The following is a 25,034-nucleotide window of genomic DNA, read 5'->3' on the forward strand; positions in this document are numbered from 1 at the left end:
ATTTATATAGCAAGCACATACTTACACATACTTATCAAGCACATACTTTTCAAAATATCAAGTGCCCCCCCCCCCCCCCGGAGAAAAAAGTCTGGAATAAACATTGTGCATAAGATTTCAAATGGATATGGACTATTATAGACACACACAAGCATAATATATATATACGAGAAAAATGGCCCGTTGAGGAAGGATACACCGGGCGCTAGCTTGATAGTGCTGTCTCTTTTCTCTAAACTAAAACCAACCCACCCCCCCCCCACACACCACCCCCACCCCACCCCACCCCCACACACCACCCCCCACCCCCACCCCCCACCCCCCACACACACCACCCCCCTCCACACACCGCCCCCCCCACACACACCACCCCCCCCCACCCCTCCACCCCCCCCCCCCCCCCAAAAAAAAACATGCCTACCGTCCCATTCAACGAAATATAATTATATACTTTTTCCAGTGTCCGCCCCTTCCCCGAAAATTCTACCCCCGCCCCCGAAAATTTCAAGTACCCCCCACCCCTCTCTGGGGAGGAAAAAGTCTAAACTAAAACCACCCCACCCCCCACACACACCACCCCCCCCCCCCCCACCCCCCCCCCCCCCCCCCAAAAAAACATGTCTACCGTCCCATTCAACGAAATATAATTATATACTTTTTCCAGTGTCCGCCCCCTCCCCGAGGGGGGGGGGGGCTCAGACGTTCTTACGCGGGGGGTGGGGCTTCGCCCCTACCCGAAGAATTGTATGCAAGAAACTCTTCACGCAAACCATTAAGATTAGACAACATTTCCTTTTTATTCAATGTTAACGCGAAAATCAATGACGTCATATAACTTTGAGCACTCTCTGGGTTTGAGATTATTTTCTACTCTGTGCGCTAAATGTGTCGACGTCATACTTCGTTTTTCGAAATACTATGCATGTTTTTATTTTCTTTGTGTTTTCTCTAGAGCGTTCTTGTCAGATAGATAGATAGACAGACAGCGAAACTATTAGTATTAATATATATATATATATATATATATATATATATATATATATATATATATATATATATATATATATATATATATATACAAGTATTCTTTCGGACCTAAAAATCAATGGACCAGATAGGGTCAACAAGTCAACAAATCCCAGTAACTTTTGCTCTCTTGATGAAGGTCAGATAACTATCAAAAACTGGGTACAGTCGCGGATGTGTAGCCTATACTGTGTTGCCCGACGTGGGCCAATGATTTAGCAGTACCCGTGTCCTTCTTCCTCTACGAACAAACATTAAGATACTCTTTTTAGCGCAATTTCCATTCTGGAGAATTGCGTTTATTAACCCGTCATTTCTGGATGTATGAATGAATGGATGGATGGATGGATGTATGTGTGTCCACAGCTTTAAGTCGTATCTCCTCCTCAACGAAGCAATATCGATGACTAGTTCCAAAAGCAATTATGTTAAGCAAGTTACGAGGATGAACATAGGCCATAAAAATTACGGGTTTCTTTCATGGATTTCCCGGAAAAGCCAAAAAAACTTTTAAAAAAGCAGTTTTTGGCCCATATCTCGGCAACCAGACCACTTAGCGACTTGAAACATGTACCAATCGATTCCTGCCATAATTTAGAACAATATTGCCGAAGAAAGTTTTCAAAAATATCCTTTCGTTCGGTCACAAAAAAAATTTTGAATTAATTAAAATTTGGACCGAATTAGTAGGCATTTTATGCAACCACACCACACGCGTTATCACGTTCAATAGCTGCGCCATCACGTTCAATGGCTGCGACGTCACGTTCGGTAGCTGGGCGCGCAATGGTTTTTAGTCATGTTACTCTATTGTAAATAAAACATGTAAAATACTGAAAAAAAATTAATAAAAAAATGTTTTAATAACTAACCAATGGTTTTACTAACCCTGTTCTTGATTTTCTCTACGACAGAGCTATTTTTAGATAACACAAGGGAATTGCGCTAAAATTGTCACTAGACTTTTTTTAATTACTTGTTTTATGTTATTTGAAAAATATTTTTGGATTCATTTTTTTTATCGTCGCGTAAGGCGAAAGCGTATGGATAACAGCAGTAATCAGGCGTTACTCAAGTGTACGGATAAGCCGCCCTGTACTCTTGTCAGAATTCTGTAAATGTGTGGTGTGTGTGGGGGGGAGGGGGGGTGATGAATGTGACGCCCTTTTTTTATTCGCCTGACACCTCGTTCACGTTACCAAAAGTAGCTACCTAATGAGCCGTTTATTTTATTAAAATGTATCTGCTTGCATGAAAATAAAAATTAGGCTTACAAATATCCTAAAGGATTCTTCAGGCAATAACCTAACCATGCTATAAATCTCTGTGTCGTTTCGATTTTAATCTATGTACTGTGTTAACTGTACAACTCGCAGAAAGAAAGCTATGGACTGGAACCCCCAAGGGGAGAAGGAAAGTCGGCCGGGCTAAGAAATCACGGAGAAGAACGGAAGAAGAATAGGCAAAACTGGGCCAAAATAAGGTGAGGCCCAAACCTAGTCCGGTGGAGAGGTGTGAATGCAACCCTTTGCTCCCCAAGATGTTTACTTTTTTAAAAGCGAGTTTTGAAAAAAAAATCGTGAGAATGTACCAATCTTAGAGTTGCGAATTAATTAATTATTCCCAAAGTAAATAAACCGGGAGTGATCTCCCCTAAACTTTCTCGAATATTTTTATATAAAATAACAGGGGATGGGAACTCGGGCTATAGACATGATTTTTAATCCATTTTAAATACTTAAAGTTTTAAAAATAGAATAAAATCTCGTAGACAAAAGAATTGCACACCAAGTGAACGCTAAATAAAAAAGTGCATAATAGTGCGCAATATTATTAGTACTTTAAAAATTTTACATTAGTTTTTTGAGAAATCGGAAGTAGCGTAAATTACTACTTCCGTTCAACGGAAATGACTCAAAATTTAACAGAAGGTAGAGAATTAGATCTTTTACTTACATGTGAAATTTCGTTTATCTATCTGAAATAGTACTCAAGTTATAGGCTTTTGAAAATTTCAAAGTAGGAAAAGTACCACTTCCGGTTATCGGAAATCGCTCAAAAGTTGATACGGATCTACGATTTTGATAAAATACTTATATATGAAATTTCATCAACCTAGCTGTAAGGGTACTCAAGTAATCGTGTTTACACACGGACAGACACACACACACACAGACAGACAGACAGACAGACAGACAGACACACATACATACGGACAAGATTGCAAAATTATGTTTTTTCGTATCAGTGAGGTGTAAAACGTCGAGATTTGTAAAAATCTCGATTTTTTTTAAATTTTTTTTTTTTGCACGATTACAATACTTTCTCTATACTTCGTATATACGAGAAAGTAAAAAGACGAACAGTTTAATATCTGTGACAAGATGGCTGTCTTCAATAAAACGGTCTGGCGCATATGTACCATTAAACAATGTCTTGTTGTAGCCCATACACGTGCAGCCCACAACATTCTCTATCTTGTAAGAAAATAACAGAATCAGAAACCCTAAAACTTGATTTAAATCATGAAATTCCTTTTCTTGTTTTAAACTGTTTAGAGTTCCCACTGTTTAAAATAATCTTTGGTATGTACCAGTGTTTCTTCCAGACTTTTTCTCCTACATTTCATTTCGTTCGGGGGGGGGGGGGGGTATATTGGAAGAAACTCTGGCCTGTACACGAAGTAATGACCTACTTGACTTAACCATTTTAAGCCCATGATGGGGCAAAGGATAACAACACCTCTCCAACGACTCTATTTTTGGGCAGTTCTCTTTAGTTGAGCCCACGTAACCCCAGCAGCCCTTGCTTCTCCTTCTACACACCTTCTGCAGGATTGCTTATCCAATACACTTTAACTTTTCCCCATGGGATTCCAGTCTAACGCCTCGCGATGTTGTCCTCTTCCCTTCTCATAACATGCCCGATCCAACCCCAGTTGCGGGTTTTAATATCCACTTGAATCGGATGGTGATTTGCGATTTTGCATAGGTCGTCATTGGACATTTTCTAGACATCTAATCTCAAGAATTTATCGTCGACATCTAGATCTACTTGTGAACGACTGCAGTCTGCTGTTATTTGAGTTGGCAACTCCCCAGGTATCCGAGCCTTAAAGCGACACTGCCTTAACACAACGTAACAATAAACAGAAATATCACAAGACTAGAGCAGGCCTATAAATAATGTCGAGGAATTTTTGGACGATTTTATACCCCACCCACCAGTAGCGTAGCCAGGATCGTCTCATGGGAGGGGGGTCAAATTTTTTCCAGCATTATATAACCCGGGGACAAACTTTCGATTTGCCCCCCCCCCCCCTCAAACTTTCGATTTGCACCCCCTCAAACTTTCGATTTGCACCCCCCCTCAAACTTTCGATTTACACCCCACCCCAAACTTTATATATATACCGAGGGGTCTATGGGAGGGGGGTTATGACCCCCCCCCCTAACCCCCCCCCCTGTCTACGCCACTGCCACCCACTCTCACACATAATCACATGACAATCAGACCCTTCACTCCCTATAATGTAGAAACTCTTCTGCCTACCCAACCCCTCCAAATTGCAAATTATCTATTTTTCAAACTGCCAATTTTTTTTTCTAAAATATCAAAAAGCCGAGTCACTGTGTATTATGATATACTAGGCATGCTGCCCAGCTTCGCTTAGGCTTTCGAAAACATTGAGAATTTGAATGCTTAATTAATTCGCCCGAGGGTCGGTCTACGACCTCAGGAGTTATGAAGAGGTTCCTACGTGGACAAATTTTTTTCGATTTATAGCTCATATAAGGCGCCGGTCAGTCGAGGTCAGTTTTGACCCCCTCATGGTAGACTTTTCGGCCAACCGGCCCTCGTGTTCTGTCGCCCCAAGGCAAGATCCTGCCAAATTTGAAGCGCCTGCGGCGCCGGGAAGTGCCCTATCGGACACCCGACAACTTTGCTTTATCTATATATAATAGAGATTAGCAAATTGCAAAGATAAACAAAGATTTCAATAAAGTAATTAAGGCCTGAAATACTTTAGTATAGAAATGTATTGTTTGATAAAGATTCTAGATCTAGGTAGGGTCTACATCTGTGTAAGTCTAGTTTCTCCGTAGATCTAGATCATCTAGATCTAGATCTAGATCTAGAATACTAATTAATTTTTTTTAAAGTTTAGCCCGAGCAAAATATAAAAAAATAGATTAACCAAGGTGACTTGGTGCGTCTCGAACTCGCACCACCTGCGTGAGTTTAAGTACACTATCATCTCCGCTATATAGGCTTAGACAACACGGAGAATAAAAGACGTATTTTAAAATCTTAACTTACTCGAATATGCCTATTCTTTCAAATTAATTTTTTTTTATCCCAAATTAGCCAGTTCCAAACAAAGACTTTGTATAAAATAATTATGTCTTGAAATAGTTTAGTCCTAATATAGAAATTTATTTTTGGAATAGATTCTAGAGAAGTTAGAGTCTAAATCTAGATCTTAGCGTCTACGTCTCGATATAGAAACCTAGATCTAGTTATTGGCAATAATATTGCGTAGATTTGTAGATTTAGATCTAGTCTAGATCTAGAATCTCTAGATCTAGAATCCAAATAAATAAAATAAATTTTATGAGTTTAGGCCGGAAAAACTGTATTGTATACATTTCATAGTGTACGTAGATCTAAATCAAATTTGAATGAAATAGTTCATTTCTTTTTATTCAAAACACAGCAGATGACGTCATTAGTTAATGTATAAGCAATAGCGACGTCACAGTTTTATGCGTTCTTTTTCACATGTATTAATGCTTTTCCGGTTGCATAAATAATACTGTTTCTCTACATTCGAATACGCCTTTAATTTTTATTTTTCTTCTTTAAGTAAAATTGTGGTTATACATTTAAAACATCTAACATATTATTTTCAACAAAAGTCCGTAAAAAGTTCTCGATATATCGCTGCCGATTCTGACGTGATGTCCGGCGAAAATTTTTTGCGGACAGAGAAAGAGAGAGAGAGATGTGCGAACTTGGCCTTTTATAGATTAGGATATCAATTTTTTACAACAATGCAAGCAACAATTTCGTTCTTTTTTAAATTACTATTTTTAGTTTGCAGAAATGTGATGTCACAGATCCTACACCTCCTCCATAAAGTCACAGATCGTCACAAAAGTTCCCGCCTTGAGTGTGACGTCATTTATGAACGACGAACTTAAGGTATACAAAAACTCAGTTTTTGAACTATTGACATAATAACAGACTTTAACCACAAGGCAACCATTTTTTAAATTTGCTTTTACCACATTGTAAATGTTACGATCAATCAATCGTTCCGTTAAAAAAAACGTGGCGCTTTTTGAATGATTTAAGAACCGTTCATATCATCAACAACAATGCTGCAAAATTATAATGCGATGGTTAGGGGCTAAGTGTCCACTTTTCGTCGCTTCAAATCACACAATTGACTTTTTACTTTCTCGTATATACGAAGTATAGAGAAAGTCTTGTAATCGTGCAAAAAAAAAAATCGAGATTTTTGCAAATCTCGACGTTTTGCATCTCACTGATACGGAAAAACATAATTTTGCAATCTTGTCCGTATGTCTGTGTGTCTGTGTGTGTGTGTGTGTGTGTGTGTGTGTGTGTGTGTGTGTGTGTCCGTGTGTAAACACGATAACTTGAGTACCGTTACAGCTAGGTTGATGAAATTTCATATATAAGTATTTAATCAAAATCGTAGATACGTATCAACTTTTGAGCGATTTCCGATAACCGGAAGTGGTACTTTTCCTACTTTGAATTTTTCAAAAGCCTATAACTTGAGTACTATTTCAGATAGATAAATTAAATTTCATACGTAAGTAAAAGATCTAATTCTCTACCTTCTATTAAATTTTGAGTCATTTCCGTTGACTGGAAGTAGTACTTTACGCTACTTCCGATTTCTCAAAAAACTAATGTAAATTTTAAAAGTAATAATAATATTGCGCACTATTATGCGCTTTTTTATTTCGCGTTCACTTGGTGTGCAATTAATTTGTCTACGAGATTTTATTCTATTTTTAAAACTTTAAGTATTTAAAATGGATTAAAAATCATGTCTATAGCCCGAGTTCCCATCCCCTGTTATTTTATATAAGAATATTCGAGAAAGTTTAGGGGAGATCACTCCCGGTTTATTGTATGATGTAGAAGTGAACTATTTTCAATGAATGAAAGTAGATATTAGAAAGAAGCATGATTATTGTTGTCATTGACAAATATTACTATTGTAAATCTGTACCGGTCCTCACAAGCAGATGATATAAACTAAAACTATAGCGAGCATGACAAGGCAAACTGACGCTGTAAATTACATGTCTGAGGCAAATAAAAAAAGAAACAAAATAATTTGTATAGTAAGTTGTAGGACATAAACTTTGTCCGTAAGGCGGAAGTGTCTCTTAAAGTTAACCTAATTGTGTATACCGGAAGTTGAAGACAGTAAACTAAATTTCACGTCTGGTCAAATGGTAAGGGAGGCAATCTAGGTCAAAGCTGGTCTGTAAAAGATATATAAATGTAAAGAATGGTTTTGGGGACAATACTGTGTCGTATTGCGAAAGTTTCAAGTAATGATAAAAAATAAAAAACTAAGATATATTTCTGACAGCGATACCAGTGTTTCTTTCAGAATGTTTCTTCCAGTGGATATAAATATAATAATAGAAATATACATTTTCTGTATAATTTTTTTTAATTCGTTCGGCGGTGGGTGGAAGCTTCGTGAAGAGGGGTGGGGGGTGGGTGGTGGAAAGATGCCTGAAAGAAATTCTGAGAGAAGAAAAGATTACACCTGATAACAGCATCTGACGTCAAGGACGTCCTTTATTTATTTAAAGCTATTTGATGTCAAAAACGCACTGTGTTATCTTATAGCTATTTGAGATCAAAGACGCCCTATACCTGTGCAAAGCTATTTGAGATCAAAGACGCCCTATACCTATGCCAAGCTATTTGAGTTCAAGGACGCCCTATACCTGGCGTCAAAGATATCCTATACCTATTCATTGCTGATAAACATCAATTACGTCTGACACTTCATCAATGCCATAGTAAAGCACCCCCATGCATCTGATCCCAGCCTTCGCAGATTAAGGTCATGATGCCCAACATTTGAGTATAGCAAGAATAAATTTAGGTCAAGGCCGTTTACGTCTGACCACTGCTGGATTAAGCCCAGGGACACTGTGACACATTAACCCAATAACAAAACAAAAACAGCCTTGAACTTTGACTTTGATAAATACCCGCGCTTCAATAAAATAAAAGACTATTTTATTGTTTTTAAAATATCAACGAAACGTTAATATTGCACGTAACGTATTGCACTCGCTCACTCTTTCTCGACCGAGTTTTGCACCGCTTTCTACAAAGAACGAAAGTCTGACGCACAACCGACTTAGCCAAGAACGCATAACCTGCTAGTCTGACCGCTAACCTTCAGAAAAAAAAAAACGGCGCCTTAAGTGCATACGTGTACCAGTGGCGGAACTAGAAAAAATGGGCCACCCCGCAAAAAATGTTTTTGGCCCCCCCCCCCCCCCATATATATATATATATATATATATATATATATATATATATATATATATATATATATATATATATATATATATATATATATATATATATATATATATATAAACACACAATACGAATATAGGATACTCATTTCGGGCCTAACCGGCTTTAAAAAAAAATTCAATTAAATCTAATCATAACAACATGTCATGTGTATGAGTGCATTGGTCTTTTTTGAAAATCTCTGTTGTTATTTATGTTTGCCTTAATACTTCTATTCGGTCAAAAGTATATAAATCATGAAGCTTTGTATAAGTAATGGTGTCTCGTGTTATGTTTATTTTTATGTTTTTTTTTTGTATTTATATTATTAGTTTTAACTACATTTCATTATTATACTATACCATTATTTATTACTTATTTTTTTTAAAATAATAATTAAGATAGGTAATTGCTGTTTAAGTTGATTATTACAAATCTATTAAAAGGAGCTTATGAGCAGCCCTATTTGAGTATTTAAAAAAGGGAAATAATTTATGGAAGTGGTTTGCACGTTTGCCTATCTTTCACACTACAGCTCATGTGTATATTTAAAAAAAAAAATTTACGCAACAGCATGTCTTAGCTACTATATAATATCACTACTGTATTATATCTGTTATCTGTTTGTTATTTACAAAACCACTATCAAGGTGCCAGTGACGAAACTAATATATATATATATATATATATATATCATTCGTGTATTTATTTGAGACGTTTGCCTTGTTTTCTAGAACAGTGGTTATTAAATGTAAACAATGTCGGCACTTAATTTCTTGGATATTAGTTGTTGGAGCGCTAGTTTGTCAACACTACCACGGATTCGAGCCAGCTTTGTTGTTGGAGCGCTAGTTTGTCAACACTACCACCGATTCGAGCCAGCTTTGTTGTTGGAGCGCTAGTTTGTCTACAATACCACCGATACGAGCCAGCTTAGTTTTTGAAGCGCTATCTATTCGCTTCTTGTAAGGCTAAGAGCGGGAGGGGAGGTATGAAAAGGAACTTAAAAGGGACAACAAAGCACCGATGTGCTTTTATCCATCAGTACCAAATTTGGGATGGTCTCAAAAAGCCGTATTAATATCTAGCGGCCTCTCGCGCAATTGATGTTTTTTCAAAAGAATTTTGCCGACAACAGCGTGTGTTTGATTGTAGGAAAAAGAATATACAAGAGCTTGGGATGGTGTCTATAGAATAAAGATAGTCCAACCGCAGCTACAGTATTCTTTTTCAAAACAACCATCAGGTCAAGAAAATTAATTTTAACTTTTAAAAATGTGGGCGGCTGTGGGCCCCCTAAATGGCGTGCCCCCCCCCCCTGCATTGCGGGTTCTGGCGGCACTGTAGTTCCGCCCCTGTACAAAACTATTTAAATGAGCTATACGCAGAGTTTCTTCCAGCCCCCCCCCCCCCCCGAACGAAATGAAATTTATATAATTTATATAGAAAATATACACTTTCAACAGTGTCCGCCCCCCCCCCCCCGAAGAAAGTCTACCGCCACCCCCCCCCCCCCCCCCCCCCCCCGCCCCGGAGAAAAAAGTCTGGAAGAAACACTGGCTATACGGGCACCAGTGTTTTAATGAAGGGCAGTAAGTCATGGAAGTAGTCTGAACGTTAGCCTATCTTTCAAAGTAGGCCTACAGCTTATGTAGATTTTATATTTTTCTACGCAACAGTAAGTGTTAGTTATTGTAGAACAATCACTGCTATAGTAGACCTGTTTATTTTTTACAAAACCACTATCAAGGTGAACGAAAAACATTATTTATGAAAAGAAAATTCATTGTTTTTTGGTCGGAATTGGGCCCCTAAACGTCGTGGGCCTCCCCGCATTGCGGGGTCTGGCGGCACTGTAGTTCCGCCCCTGACGTGTACTAAACCAAGACCCCAACAAAAACAATTGTATGTTATCTTTTGACCTCCTGTTGACAGATAACGATTTATGTATGTCAAAAGGGTTTAAATGGGTCTAGTGTTATAGACTTAAAACATAAAAAAATATTTCGGTCAAGCTATATCAAAAAGTAAATCTAGCTATAACGAATGGGAGGGGGGGAGGGTGACGGGAGGTTATAATCATAGGCGTAACGACTCATTAAGGCGCCCGGGGTGAACTATCAATTTTACGACGCCCCCACCCCCTCCATTTATGTATAGGTTATCATGTTGGCACCCCCTTCCTATTTTGAAAGGTCGGGGGCGTTTTTACAAGTGACTGTTCCTTAACTGCTTTTATTCTGGTGTCACAAAATGGAATAATGTTAAATAATTTTATTTTGTCTTTGTATAAATCGGTAATGCAGCACAGAATAAGCTTTTTGCTTTACTTCCCTATCTAGTTTGGCGCCCCCTTAGGGGTAGCCGCCCCACCCGCCCTCCCCTAGCTACGCCTGCAGCTAGAAATGATTGGGTAATTTCTTGCTCACAGGGTGAAACTATTACAACAGATATCTACTGTTGGTAGGGGAAAATTAATTATAATGGCCAGTCGGGGGTATCAAGGAGGGGAGGAGACATCAACAACGAATACTCTTGCACCCGTCCACGGAATGTTACATTAAGACGTCATAAAGACCGACCTTGAGACAGCGAAACCCAACCAGTGCACGACAGTACAGTTACTAATGCGGTGTTTTGAAATTTGACACACTTCTAAGGTTTCGGTATTTCACCAAAACGCTGCTAGGGAACTTTTGGCGAAGATATTTTTTTATAATAGTCGTTTTAGTATAGAAGTATAACGGCTACATAGTTAAAATACACTAAAATTATTATTTATTTTTTTATATCGAACGATTTCAACCAAAGCTGGTTGATTGTTTAGAGAAGTTCTTTCAGGCATCTCTTCGGGTGGGGAAGGGGGCGCCAATGTGCCGCCCAACGCTCCCCCACCCCACTTGAGAAATGTTAAGTGCGCCGCCCCTGAAAGTTTTAAGTGGCACGGCGTGGTTTAGACCAGTGGTTAGATTTGAGTTAATGGATGATTTGCGTTACCCACAGTCAATTTACCCCTCGGCCATACCCCCCCCCCCCACACACACGGACCTAATTACCCGCTCTCGATTATAAATGTAATACAAGTCACGGGCACCTATAAACCTAACCCTTGTCATAATCCTAAGATAATGTCCTTATATAAGATATAGTAAAGTATCCTTTGAAACCTTATCGTCCATGAAGTGCGAAGTAAAGTTTACCTATTTTAGTGACTTTGGTATATGAAGGGATGGTGTGATCAGCACTATGCCCAGCCGCCTTCACTTTCCCTAACGTGAGTCAGGTACCCACTAGAACTTCACTTTCCCTAACGTGAGTCAGGTACCCACCCCACCAGAACTTCACTTTCCCTAACGTGAGTCAGGTACCCACCAGAACTTCACTTTCCCCAACGTGAGTCAGGTACCCACCAGAACTTTACTTTCCCTAACGTGAGTCAGGTACCCACCAGAACTTCACTTTCCCTAACGTGAGTCAGGTACCCACCAGAGCTTCACTTTCCCTAACGTGAGTCAGGTACCCACCAGAACTTCACTTTCCCTAACGTGAGTCAGGTACCCATCAGAACTTTACTTTCCCTAACGTGAGTCAGGTACAAACCAGAACTTCACTTTCCTTAACGTGAGTCGGGTACCCACCAGAGTTTCACTTTCCCTAACGTGAGTCAGGTACCCACCAGAGTTTCACTTTCCCTAATGTGAGTCAGGTACCCATCAGAGCTGGGTGGACTCAGTGACGTCCTACGGACTCAAGCTCGTGAACTGAACTCGAGACTTTGGGGATAGCTCTACCATTGGACCATGCCGTCCCAATACGACATATAGCAGGGCTAAATATGTCCTTATTTGACACACAGGGGAGTTCAAAAAATATGTAATGTTTCTGGAGGTCAAAGAACAAAAACTCTGTTCACGCCTGTCTACGAGGTGCGTGATGGAAAAATTCCGGTGGCCTTGTACTATGAGGCTTTAGCCCAAGGTTTATTGTTATTTAATCAGCGAATCGCTTATTGATACTATTCGTCTGTTTGGACCACGTGACCGCAGCGGGAACATACCTGGCGCTAAATGAATGAAATGACTGTTTGTGCTTGTTTAACCTTGATGACCTTTCGTAATTAGACTTTGTACAGCCTGAGTTGTGGTTATGATAAGTAGAGTCCAACAGTACTCAGTGAGTAGATCAATGACGTTTACAATAGCCGTGCGAGTGGCGCGGACCGCACCAGGGTGGGGACGGGGGGGGTACAAACCCACGGGGAGGGGGACAATACCTATGGGGAACACCTCCAATGTTCCCCCTAAGCTGAGTAGTCGCGCAGTCATTTTGTAAAATAGATATATCATTATGTAGGGCTTTTAGAACACCGCGCACACAAAATGCACGTTGCACACTCGCTTTATCCATTTAGAGGGAGCGTTGGGCACCAGCCAAGCAAAGAACATCAAACCAATTCTTATTTTTATTTTATTTTACAGAACGCAAAGAGCTTGTTTGTGTTGGTTTTGAGCTGAACGTAGTTCAACACGATAAAGCTCAGGTTTATAATAATCGAAAACCGATGGTGGTGGTGGCCGCACCCGGTTTCACTCCACCTAGAGACGCCACTTTTTATTCTACAGAGCAGGGGTCTCCAAACAACGGCCCGCGGGCCGAATCCATTCCCAAAGAGATGCCTGGAAGAAACTGCCCTCCCCCCCCCTTCCAACTGAAAGTTGATAGTGTATGCGGCCCTCGGGCTGAAAAGGTTGGCGACCCCTGCTATAGGGGGTGGGAGGGTCGCTTTTCTAAACCTCTGGGTACACGGTGAACAGTCTTCGTTAGTCAGATCCGATCCCTATTTAACAAATACAAAATTACATTTACAAACTATTTATTAAGAAGTAGATAGCTGTTATTTTAACCAATTAACGATAACATTCGTGTTTGTTTGTTTTTTTCATTCATGTCAATGTCTCATACCGGCTTAACTTTGCGTAACCTATGTGTACTAAACCATGACTAACAGTGGCCATTGTTTTTACATCGATGCCAAAATTCTGATCGGAGGCAATGTTGTAATTTAATTATGTTTTAATTAAAGGGCGGGTATTTTTTTTTAATAAGTAGCCTTCGGTTTGTTGTTTTTTAGACACTTTCCCCTTTGGGTGAGGAGGGGGGGGACACTTGAAACTTCAGGGAGGGGGGTGGGGGCTTAAAATTGACGGGGAGGGCAGACTTAAAATTTCCAGGAGAAACTGACACGGGTTTAAGTATATATTATCTATATTATTGATATAAGTTATACATTTTTCTATCTTGAACAAGGGACAGTTGGCACCGCCCCCCCCCCCCTTGACGGCCTATAGGGCAAGTGAAGTAGAGTTCACTCGTTTCTGTGACCTCGGCATATGAAGAAATAGTGTGGTCAGCACTATGCCCAGCCGTCTTTACTATCCCTAATGTGAGCTGGGTTCCCAGCTCTCTACTGCTAGACCACTCCGTCCCCTAAATTCCAACCAGCTCTGAATAATCTCCGACTCACGTTAGGGGAAAGTGAAGGAAGGTGGTGATTTTAACGCCTCTTTATATGCCGAGGTACCAGGGACATTTGAACTCTACTGCCTCTGTCCTCTTGACCCCCAGGTCCGAGAGATTAAAAAAATCTAAACTTGACTCAAACCCTAACTCCGATAGTTACCGTGTAGGCGTGACAAAATGAAAATTGTTGGCTAACTACATGTGTCGCCATATGGCATACAGACCTGCATGTATCAACATTTTAAAAATTTGAATTATTCAGATGTAGCCTATATACGAAAATATTCGGGTTTTTTCCCTTCGACACACAAGAAGCCAGTTTAAATTACATAATTAATTAAAAGGTTATTATCTAACAACAGTGCTGCGTGGTCAGGAATTTTCTATGAGGGCGAGTTAAAAATGTACCCATAATGTATGAGCTTATATATGATCGTATTTTTATATATATATATATATATATATATATATATATATATATATATATATATATATATATATATAATATATATATATATATATATATATATATATATATATATATATATATATATATATATATATATATATATATATATATATATGACATACACACATATATCTATGTACATATATATACATATATATATGGGGTCATCCATAAATGCCGTCACGCTTTTTTGACGATTTTTACCTCCCCCCCTCCCCTCCGTCACACGTCGTCACAAATAGCCAGACCACCCCTAAAATGACGTCACAGCTCAACCTACAACCCCCCCCCCCCCCTCAAAAATGCAGTTGAATTTTTTTTAAAACATCGATATTTTTCTAAAATCTTGTCTAAACTATTACAATTTATTAAATAGTTATCTAAAACGCGAAATAATGTCTTAAATTCGTTTTCTAACATTGCTTTTTTATAATGCAAAAGTGTGACGTCGCAACATCTGAACCCCCCCCCCTCCCCCTCATCACACATCGTCACAAAATTACGGACCCCCCTCCCCCCCTACGAGTGTGACGTCATTTATGGATGACCCATATATATATATATATATATATATATATATATATATATATATATATATATATATATATATATATATATATTCTAGGCATATAATATATACCCTTTAAAGCTTTAAAGAAAGTTAAGCTGTTGTGTATATGACGCAACATTTTGAAATATTAAACAAAGCCAACAACAGCTGCTACACAACTGTCTGCCAATGATAATTAGTGTATTCAAGTACCGGTTTCGGCACATTTTAATTTCGCTGACATCGTATTTGTTTTCGTTCATTTCGGTTTAGAAATGTCAGTATTTATTTTTAGATGTCTTTTAATTGGATTTACCATGGGACTCACAAAGCACTGGGCTGAGTTTTGTTTGTTTGTTTTTTTGTTTTGTTTTTTAATGTCATTCCGAGTTTTTCCTCAGATAAAGAAACTAATTTCGTGATGTCGTCTCTCTCCTTAACTAATCAGTTATTCTAATCATTTAATGGATTCTACTAATTAGTATTGACAATGCAACCCGGATAGGCCCAGAAATCAGGAGATTGCGAGAGTTAATTATGAATCTCGGTGCCCCCCACTCCCACAATCCCGGGGGAGGGGGACTGCTTCAATTCATTTCATAAACCCAACTCTTTATGTTTGTCGCACCTTCAACGCACCACCCCGTATATCTTAATAATAGTAAAATATCCTCCTTCATAAGAACCACCCCCTTCCCTAAACACTGACTTAACGCCCATAACTGTATTCCTGACAATTCACCTATAATGCTAACACACGCACAGTAACTTGTACCCAACTGATAATCAACTACCCGTGTTAATTAACCCCCCCCCCCCCACACACACACACACACACACACCAACACACATCATTTCTTTACCCACTTCCATCCAGTGTTTCTTTCAGACTTTTTCTCCAGAGGGTTGGGGGATTTGAAATTTTCGGGGGGTGGGGGGTGGACTAAATTTTCCGGGGATGGTGGGGGACATTGGTAGAAGTATATATTTTCTAAATAAATTATATTTCGTTCGGGGGGGGGGGGGGGGGGGGGGCGGGGGCTGGAGACGTTCTTGAGGTGGGAGAGGGGGGGAGATCCACAGTAGTCACACCTCTCCCTTCTCCCCCCCCCCCCCCCATCCCACCACCGGTGACCGGAGAGATGCCTGAAAGAAACTCTGCTTCCATCCATTCTTTTGGTATAATGATACACACCACTGAATTTAATACACAACCTGAATATGGCAACACAATTCTTCACAAAATTGATCCCAGGGAACTAAACTAGAGAAAACTTGAAATCTAAAAGTGTATTAAGGTGTTTGAACGTGCCCTCGCATAAGATATGAGATTAGACCACCATGGCGGTAAAGGCCGTTTCTACTTTTGAAAACTAATTAAACGGTCAATGATGGCGTAGGGATATCTCATTCATGACGTCAGACTCTGATTCAGCTGATTAAAATACAGCACGTGATGCTGTCACGCGCGACGAGAAATTTAATTAAGGGGGCTGTAATTGTCTCGTTGAAAATATTATGTAAGGCACTGGGCGAATTAACATCGGTGAAGGTAAGGTGTTGTCCCCGTCATTGACAGTCGTGTTGTTAGGGGAGTTTGGGTTAGGATTTGTGTTGGTCATCCCAAGATGGTGTTGATGTTAAAGTAAGGATTTGTCCTGGTTTTCCCAAGTGGTTATAAGGTTAAAGTAAGGATCTGTCCTGGTTTTCCCAAGTGGTTATAAGGTTAAAGTAAAGATCTGTCCTGGTTTTCCCAAGTGGTTATAAGGTTAAAGTAAGGATCTGTCCTGGTTTTCCCAAGTGGTTATAAGGTTAAAGTAAGGATCTGTCCTGGTTTTCCCAAGTGGTTATAAGGTTTAAGGATCTGTCCTGGTTTTTCCAAGTGGTTATAAGGTTAAAGTAAGGATTTGTCCTGGTTTTCCCAAGTGGTTATAAGGTTAAAGTAAGGATCTGTCGTGAATTTTCCCAAGTGTTTATAAGGTTAAAGTAAGGATTTATCCTGGTTTTTCCAAGTGGTTATGAGGTTAAAGTAAGGATCTGTCCTGGTTTTCCCAAGTGGTTATAAGGTTAAAGTAAGGATCTGTCCTGGTTTTCCCAAGTGGTTATAAGGTTAAAGTAAGGATCTGTCCTGCATTTTCCCAAGTGTTTATAAGGTTAAAGTAAGGATCTGTCCTGAATTTTCCCAAGTGTTTATAAGGTTAAAGTAAGGATCTGTCCTGGTTTTCCCAAGTGTTTATAAGGTTAAAGTAAGGATCTGTCCTGAATGTTCCCAAGTGTTCAGATTAATGTAAAGACGTGTCCTGGTTCACCCAGGAATGACATCCTGCGTCAAACTCGCGTCTTTGGTTCTACCATTGAGAGCTACTACTCTAACAAACCCAGTGTTTCTTACAGACTTTTTTCTCCGGGGGGGGGGGGGGGGCACTTGAAATATTCGTGGGGGGCGGACACTGTTAAAAGTACATATTTATTTGCTATATAGGTTCCATTTTGTTCGGGGGGGGGGGGGCGGTAGACTGACTTGGGGGGGGGGGGGAGGGGGCTCTGTATCCGAAGTGATGCCTGGAAGAAACTCTGACCAAACCACGAAAAGATACAAGTAAAGTGTTATTGACGATTTCATTGGGAACTCTGTGACATCCAATCTTTGGGTCATCCATAAACGAGGTCACAAAAAGCCAACAATCCCTATCTAAAATATTTACTGAGCTCTGTCAATATTGAGTATTTTATTCTTTTTATGACAGTTGACGAAAATAGTGCTTTATAAAACACGAAATAACCGCTAAATTTATGTTTCTAACATTAATGGCAAACGTGTGTCGTCACGCTTTCTGTCAACCCCACCCCATCCCCCTCCCATTTTCAGAAAATTGAATATTAATGTAATTAAGTTCATTTAATTGTACCCCTTCCCCCCTCCCCTCCCATTCCAACAAAACTGACTATTAATTTAAATACGTCCATTTAATTGGACCCTCGCCCCCCCCCCCCCCCCCGCAAACCTCTCACACACCCTCTAGAGACGCCACTGATCAAATTTAGTTGGTAACTCCGATGGGAGTAACAGTTACGTCATATTGTATTTTTCATACTGACACCAACACTGATACAAGCGAATGCTTCTATTCTATTGTAGAAACAGGTTGTAATAATACGGTACCCGTATCTAAATGGGTGTATTATTTTCTTTGTATCTCTACTAAGAGTTGAAGCGGTGCCAATACAAATAAGAGCCGATATATTTTTTCTTTTTTTTCTGTATTACGGCGAAACAAACGCTCTGTTTTGTTTCAGATTTGCTTACGTCCAACACTACAGGCTGGTTAGAATATCACACATGTCAGTGTGAGCGCACGAGTTCAAGGTCGTGAGTTTGGACAACACAGTTTACCGATTCAGGACAGATAGGTGGACTATCCATTTTGTGGAAATGTTTAGCGGTGCTCTTGGAGGGAAAAGCGCATTGTGCGCCCGCGCAAACGCGCATCGCACGAAAGAAAGACTGTGGGAATGTGCCTATTGGACAAAAATCAATAAAGGTCAAGGCGAACAGAAATTTTCGCAGCGTTGACGGTAAATTTGTGGCCTTAGCCTTGAGGGGGTGGGGGGGGGAAGGATCACACAATTGTGACAATACACAAACGGCTTCGTTAATCATTTTGTTGTGTGTGTCTTTTTAAAGAATAATGCTGCTGCATTTCGAATAAATTCATGAAGTCGGAGGCGTAGCGACCCTTCCCGGCGCCCGGGGACAAACTTTCGATTTGCACCCCCCCCCCCCTCAACCTTTCAATTTATTTTTCCAACCCATTTTGGCGCCCCCTAAGGTCGGCGCCCGGGGACATATGTCCTTCCGCCCCCCCCCCCCCCTCGCTACGCCTCTGCATGAAGTTTGTATGTTACTATAATGTGAATATCAGTTTTGGGGACAGTGTGGCCGGGGTGGAAGAGCTCACGACTGCTAACCTGAAAGTCTCGAGTTCGGATGCCGGAATTGAGACTAGGAGGTCCACTCAGCTCAAATGGTTACCTGACTCATGCTAAAGAAAAAAAATGCGGCTGTGCATAATTGCTGACCACACTATCCCCCTGCATGCCGAGATCATTGATAGAGATTAACTCTACTTTATACTTTTAACAGTGTCCGCCCCCCCCCCCCCCCCCGAGTAAAAAGTCTGCAAGAAACACTGGACAGGGTTTGGGTGAGAGTTTATGTTAGGCATAGCATAGACATTAGCAAGGGATATTAGTTGGGAGTTTACAACTTGATACGCACCCCCCTCCCCCACTTATAAATTTGAATACAACATTATTCTGGCAATATTGGACATAGATATAACACCGATTTATTTTGTTGAATATTCAAGAGTATTAGGCTAAACATACACTATGTATACATATATCGGCTAAAACTGATTCAGTGATAGTCGGGCCCATAAAGTTACCCTTTCGAGCCTGAAGATTCACTGGACAGATGGATTAAAGTTCATCTGTTTCTTGACCACTGCATATAAAGGGATAGTGTGATGAGCACTATGCCAATCCTTCATTTTTCCTAACGTGAGTCAAAGTTAGATGGACGTCCTACAAACTCGAATCTGAGATCCGAACTCCAGTCTTAAAGAGCCCTAAGTATTGGGTGAAATGTTTGGGTTTTGTTTAGATAACCCCCGCCACTAAAGCAAAAAGTGCACGGGCGAAAAGTTGATCCCCCGCCTATTTCTAATGTCTAGACATTCGAATATTTAAACACACGCTATAAAAACAACTCCTTATCCGCCTCAAGGGTTGGGGTTAGTATTGGGGTTGGGGTTAGGATTGGGGTTGGGGTTGGGTTTGGGATTGGGGTGAGGATTGGGGTTGGGGTTAGGATTATGGTCAGGGTTAAATGTTAGGGTTGGGGTTAAAGGTACCAAAATACAGACTTTTTCATTCAAATTAATATTACTAATGATATGTCTTAGTTTCACACTCTTCAATAAAATCAAACAGTACAAGTCATAAAAATGTTAATTTACATAAATATTTTCAATGTGTGTATACATGGTGGAAAGGGGGGGTACCTTTTATCTGAGAGGACAAGTGTATCGCATCAATGTGGGTGGGGGTCCCATAGAGGTGTGGGGCGGGGTCTCATCAAGGTGTGAAAGGCTTACATAACATTGTCAAGATCGCATTAAGTTGTGTGTGCTGGTCCAGTGGCGTAGCGAGGTCGGGTCTCACCCGGTGCGGCACTTAATGGTGTCACCCCCCCCCCCCACCACCCCCCCCCCCCAGAGGCGTAGCGACCCTTCCCGGGGATAAACTTTCAATTTTCGGTTTGCACCCCCCACCCCTCAAACTATCGATTTGCACCTCTTAAAACACTACTTAACACTCGAATTAATCACTTAATTAAGTGGAATTATCATTTTTTCTCTATATATTTTGCTATTTTTTGCCTTGGTGTCACCCCCCCCCCCCTAAATGGTGTCACCCGGTGCGGTCCGCACCCCCCCTCGCTACGCCTCTGTGCGGGTCTCATGTGTGAAGGGGGAGAGGGTTGACAAGCGGAGAAATAATTATTCTTCCGTTGTCTCTGTTGTTTTTAACATTGTGATGTACGTTTTATAATATAATGTCAAAGGGCACGGGGAAATTAAAATATAGGCTAATTTATAGGCCCTATACTCTTCTTAACTATAAAAATACTAAACAAGCGGACGTGAAAAAATTCCAAATGTAAAAACTTACCAAAAATGTGAATTAATAACAGTTAGTAGTTACACCCCATGCAAAATATAAAAAAAACTGTTTATACTGCTAGCGCTTCTAAGTCAGCGAATGTTGCTGTTCATACACTGAAATCCGTGTTTACGATTTAATTTTAGAACCAGCACGTGCTACACTTGCTATAAATAGTTTGTTCCAATGACATATTAACACAGACAGGAATTTGGAACCGTCCTACATTGTGAGTGGTGGGGTGAAGGAGATAGCATGAATTTTAAAATACACTTGAACCTATTCCCCCCTACCCTAAGTCCCCTCCTCCCCCCTCCCCCATCTGTTTTAGTAGCTCCACCTCCCCACTTTAATTAGAATGGAAAATTTTCTGACGATAGCGTAACTCAACTGGAGCACAACATTTCACCTCCATATATTACCAGGCTTCTGATTGGCTACTTAGAAAGAACCGAGTGGAAATTTTTACTCGGGATATTCTGACCTACCAGCGGGAAAACATTATTGATTTTTTTTTCTGGGAGGGGAAGAGGGGGTGGCGGTTAGCAAAAACCGTTAGAATAGGAATAGAAACTGATCATAGTCTGCATCAGTGGCGTAACAATGCGGGGAAGGATGGGGGTGACTCTATACAAGGGGGTGACACCTAACTTAAATATATTAAATTGTAATCAGAATGTCTGCCTTTTTCAAGTTAGTATTATAGTTAATTAATACTAATACATTATTAAATACAGGCGCTGGTATAGCTAGAAGAGGGCGGGTGGGGCGACAGCCTCAAGCGCCGACCTCAGGGCGGGGGTGGGGGTGTGGGGTGGCAAACAGGCCAAAATTATTATTTTTTTTAGTTTATTCTGAGCTGCATAACTGAAATCATACACAGTAGAAGTTAAAAAAGTAAACTGTTATTCTGGGCTTTACAGAGGCGTAGCGAGGGGGGGGGGGGGCGGGGGGGACATATGTCCCCGGGCGCCGACCTTAGGGGGGGCGCCAAATTGAAAGTTTGAGGGGGGGTGCAAATGAAAAGTTCGAGGGGGGTGCAAATCGAAAGTTTGAGGGGGGGGGTGCAAATCGAAAGTTTGAGGGGGGGGGGGTGCAAATCGAAAATTTGCTCCCGAGGGGGGCGCCAAATTGAAAGTATGTCCCCGGGCGCCGGGAAGGGTCGCTACGCCTCTGGGGCTTTACGAAATTATTTAACTATTTTCTACACCAGTAATATGAAACCAAAATAAACACCGTTAAGGGACAGTGACTGAGAGCCCTGACCCTTCCAAAAGAGGGGTGCATTTTCGCCAACCTATTTAAATAAGATGGGGGAGCAAAACTGATTGTTCGCCCCGGGCGCCTGAATGAATTGCCAGACCTCTGGATACGGGATGACAATCCGTGATGGGGGTGACACCAAATTATCCATACATTTACTGCATCGTGTGTATAGTTATTAGCAGATGGAGGGAATGACATCCTGGCTAACCGCACCAGATGTCGCCCAACCTGGTGACGCCACCGATGCGCATTGTATTTTATGCTCTTCCTTAGACAGTCAGTGGCGTAGGCAAGGGGGTAAGGGGGGTTATAACCACTCCCATGGAATATATATATATATATATATATATATATATATATATATATATATATATATATATATATATATATATATATATATATATATATATATATATATATATATATATATATATATATATATATATATATGATTTTATACATATGGAAAAATATATGAACCCCTCCCATATGACCAATTCCTGGCTACGCTACTGTAGACAGTTACATATTTATATTAGTTGAAGCTACGCATTAAATCAAACATCGACCAAATGTTTTGCCAATCTACCTTGATTTCATATATATATATATATATATATATATATATATATATATATATATATATATATATATATATATATATATATATATATATATACCCAATCCCTGGAAGCTTTAAATGTACATATAAAAAGGTCCAAAACGATCTATTTCAAAATTGACATGTAGGCCCTATGTCCGTCAACAATGAAACTTTTTAAAAATTAGTTGGCTTATATAAAGTACAAATTTTAGTGCTCTCAACTCTCAAGTCTTTTTAGCTATGAGATTCTTATCTATTAAAGTTTCTAACGTATTTTTAAAAATAATTTTTTTGTAAATATTATTTATACGAGAAAAATGGCCCGTTGAGGAAGGATACACCGGGCGCTAGGCTGATAGTGCTGTCTCTTTTCTCTAAACTAAAACCACCCCCCCCACCCCCACACCCCCCACCCACCCCCCACCCCCACACACCACCACCCCCCACCCCCCCCACCCCCACACACACCACCCCCCACCCCCACACACCCCATCCCCCACCCACCCACACACCCCCCCACCACCCACCCCCACACACACCACCCCCCACCCCCACACACCCCACCCCCCACCCACCCACACACCCCCCCCCCCCACACCCCCACCCCCCCCCCCCCTCTAAAAAAACATGTCTACCGTCCCATTCAACGAAATATAATTATTTACTTTTTCCAGTGTCCGGCCCCTCCCCGAAAATTCTACCCCCGCCCCCGAAAATTTCAAGTACCCTCACCCCTCTCCGTGGAGGAAAAAGTCTGAAAGAAACACTGGTGTCGCGCATAGCCACTACGCGAAGAATTGCATTAAAGAAATTGCAAGAAAACCACTTTTTAGATGAGACACATTAATTAGGCGGTAATTTTATTATAGAGTATCGATGAGGAAATTTCTTTTGAGTTGGGGAGAGGGGGGGGGGGGGGCTCAGACGTTCTTACGCGGGGGTGGGGCTTCGCCCCTACCCGAAGAATTGTATGAAAGAAACTTCACGCAAACCACTTAGATTAGACCAAATTAGACCAAATCAATGACGTCATATCAATGTGTGCACTATCCGGCTTGAGATTATTTTCTACTCTGTGCGCTAAATGTGTCGACGTCATACTTCGTTTTTCGAAATACTATGCATGTTTTTATTTTCCTTGTGTTTTCTCTAGAGCGTTCTTGTCAGATAGATAGATAGACAGACAGCGAAACTATTAGTATTAACGAGAAAAATGGCCCGTTGAGGAAGGATACACCGGGCGCTAGCTTGATAGTGCTGTCTCTTTTCTCTAAACTAAAACCAACCCACCCCCCCCCCACACACACCACCCCCACCCCACCCCACACACCACCCCCCACCCCCACCCCCCACCCCCCACACACACCACCCCCTCCACACACCGCCCCCCCCCCCACACACACCACCCCCCCCCACCCCTCCACCCCCCCCCCCAAAAAAAAACATGCCTACCGTCCCATTCAACGAAATATAATTATATACTTTTTCCAGTGTCCGCCCCTTCCCCGAAAATTCTACCCCCGCCCCCGAAAATTTCAAGTACCCCCACCCCTCTCTGGGGAGGAAAAAGTCTAAACTAAAACCACCCCACCCCCCACACACACCACCCCCCCACCCCCCACACACACCACCCCCCCACCCCCCCCCCCACCCCCCCACCCCCCCAAAAAAAACATGTCTACCGTCCCATTCAACGAAATATAATTATATACTTTTTCCAGTGTCCGCCCCCTCCCCGAGGGGGGGGGGGGGGCTCAGACGTTCTTACGCGGGGGGTGGGGCTTCGCCCCTACCCGAAGAATTGTATGCAAGAAACTCTTCACGCAAACCATTAAGATTAGACAACATTTCCTTTTTATTCAATGTTAACGCGAAAATCAATGACGTCATATAACTTTGAGCACTCTCTGGGTTTGAGATTATTTTCTACTCTGTGCGCTAAATGTGTCGACGTCATATTTCGTTTTTCGAATTACTGTGCATGTTTTTAAATTGCTTGTGTTTTCTCTAGAGCGTTCTTGTCAGACAGAGCGTTCTTGTCAGATACACAGACAGCGAAACTATTAGTATTAACGAGAAAAATGGCCCGTTGAGGAAGGATACACCGGGCGCTAGCTTGATAGTGCTGTCTCTTTTCTCTAAACTAAAACCAACCCACCCCCCCCCCCACACACACCACCCCCACCCCACCCCACCCCCACCCCCACCCCCCACCCCCACCCCCCACCCCCCACCCCCCACACACACCACCCCCTCCACACACCGCCCCCCCACACACA

The 25,034-nt window shown here is 41.1% G+C and overlaps 1 protein-coding gene across 2 annotated transcripts in view; it reads right to left on the reverse strand.

Annotated features, from left to right (window-relative positions):
* Positions 1-25,034, reverse strand: part of LOC131940924 (sodium- and chloride-dependent glycine transporter 2-like) — a 58,968-nt gene that overhangs the window by 30,088 nt on the left and 3,846 nt on the right. Inside the window, exon 1 of one of the 2 annotated variants that reach the window (XM_059299843.1) lies at positions 20,895-21,101. The exons of the other annotated variant lie outside the window; for it this stretch is intronic. The gene's annotated coding sequence lies outside the window, so the exon portion shown is untranslated. Of the gene's footprint in view, positions 1-20,894; positions 21,102-25,034 lie in introns of those variants that run through there. 2 annotated transcript variants of the gene reach the window in all.

The sequence above is a fragment of the Physella acuta genome, unplaced genomic scaffold (genome assembly GCF_028476545.2).
Source record: "Physella acuta isolate Inbredline_101_S28 unplaced genomic scaffold, ASM2847654v3 ptg000335l, whole genome shotgun sequence".
NCBI classification, from domain to species: Eukaryota; Metazoa; Mollusca; class Gastropoda; family Physidae; genus Physella; species Physella acuta.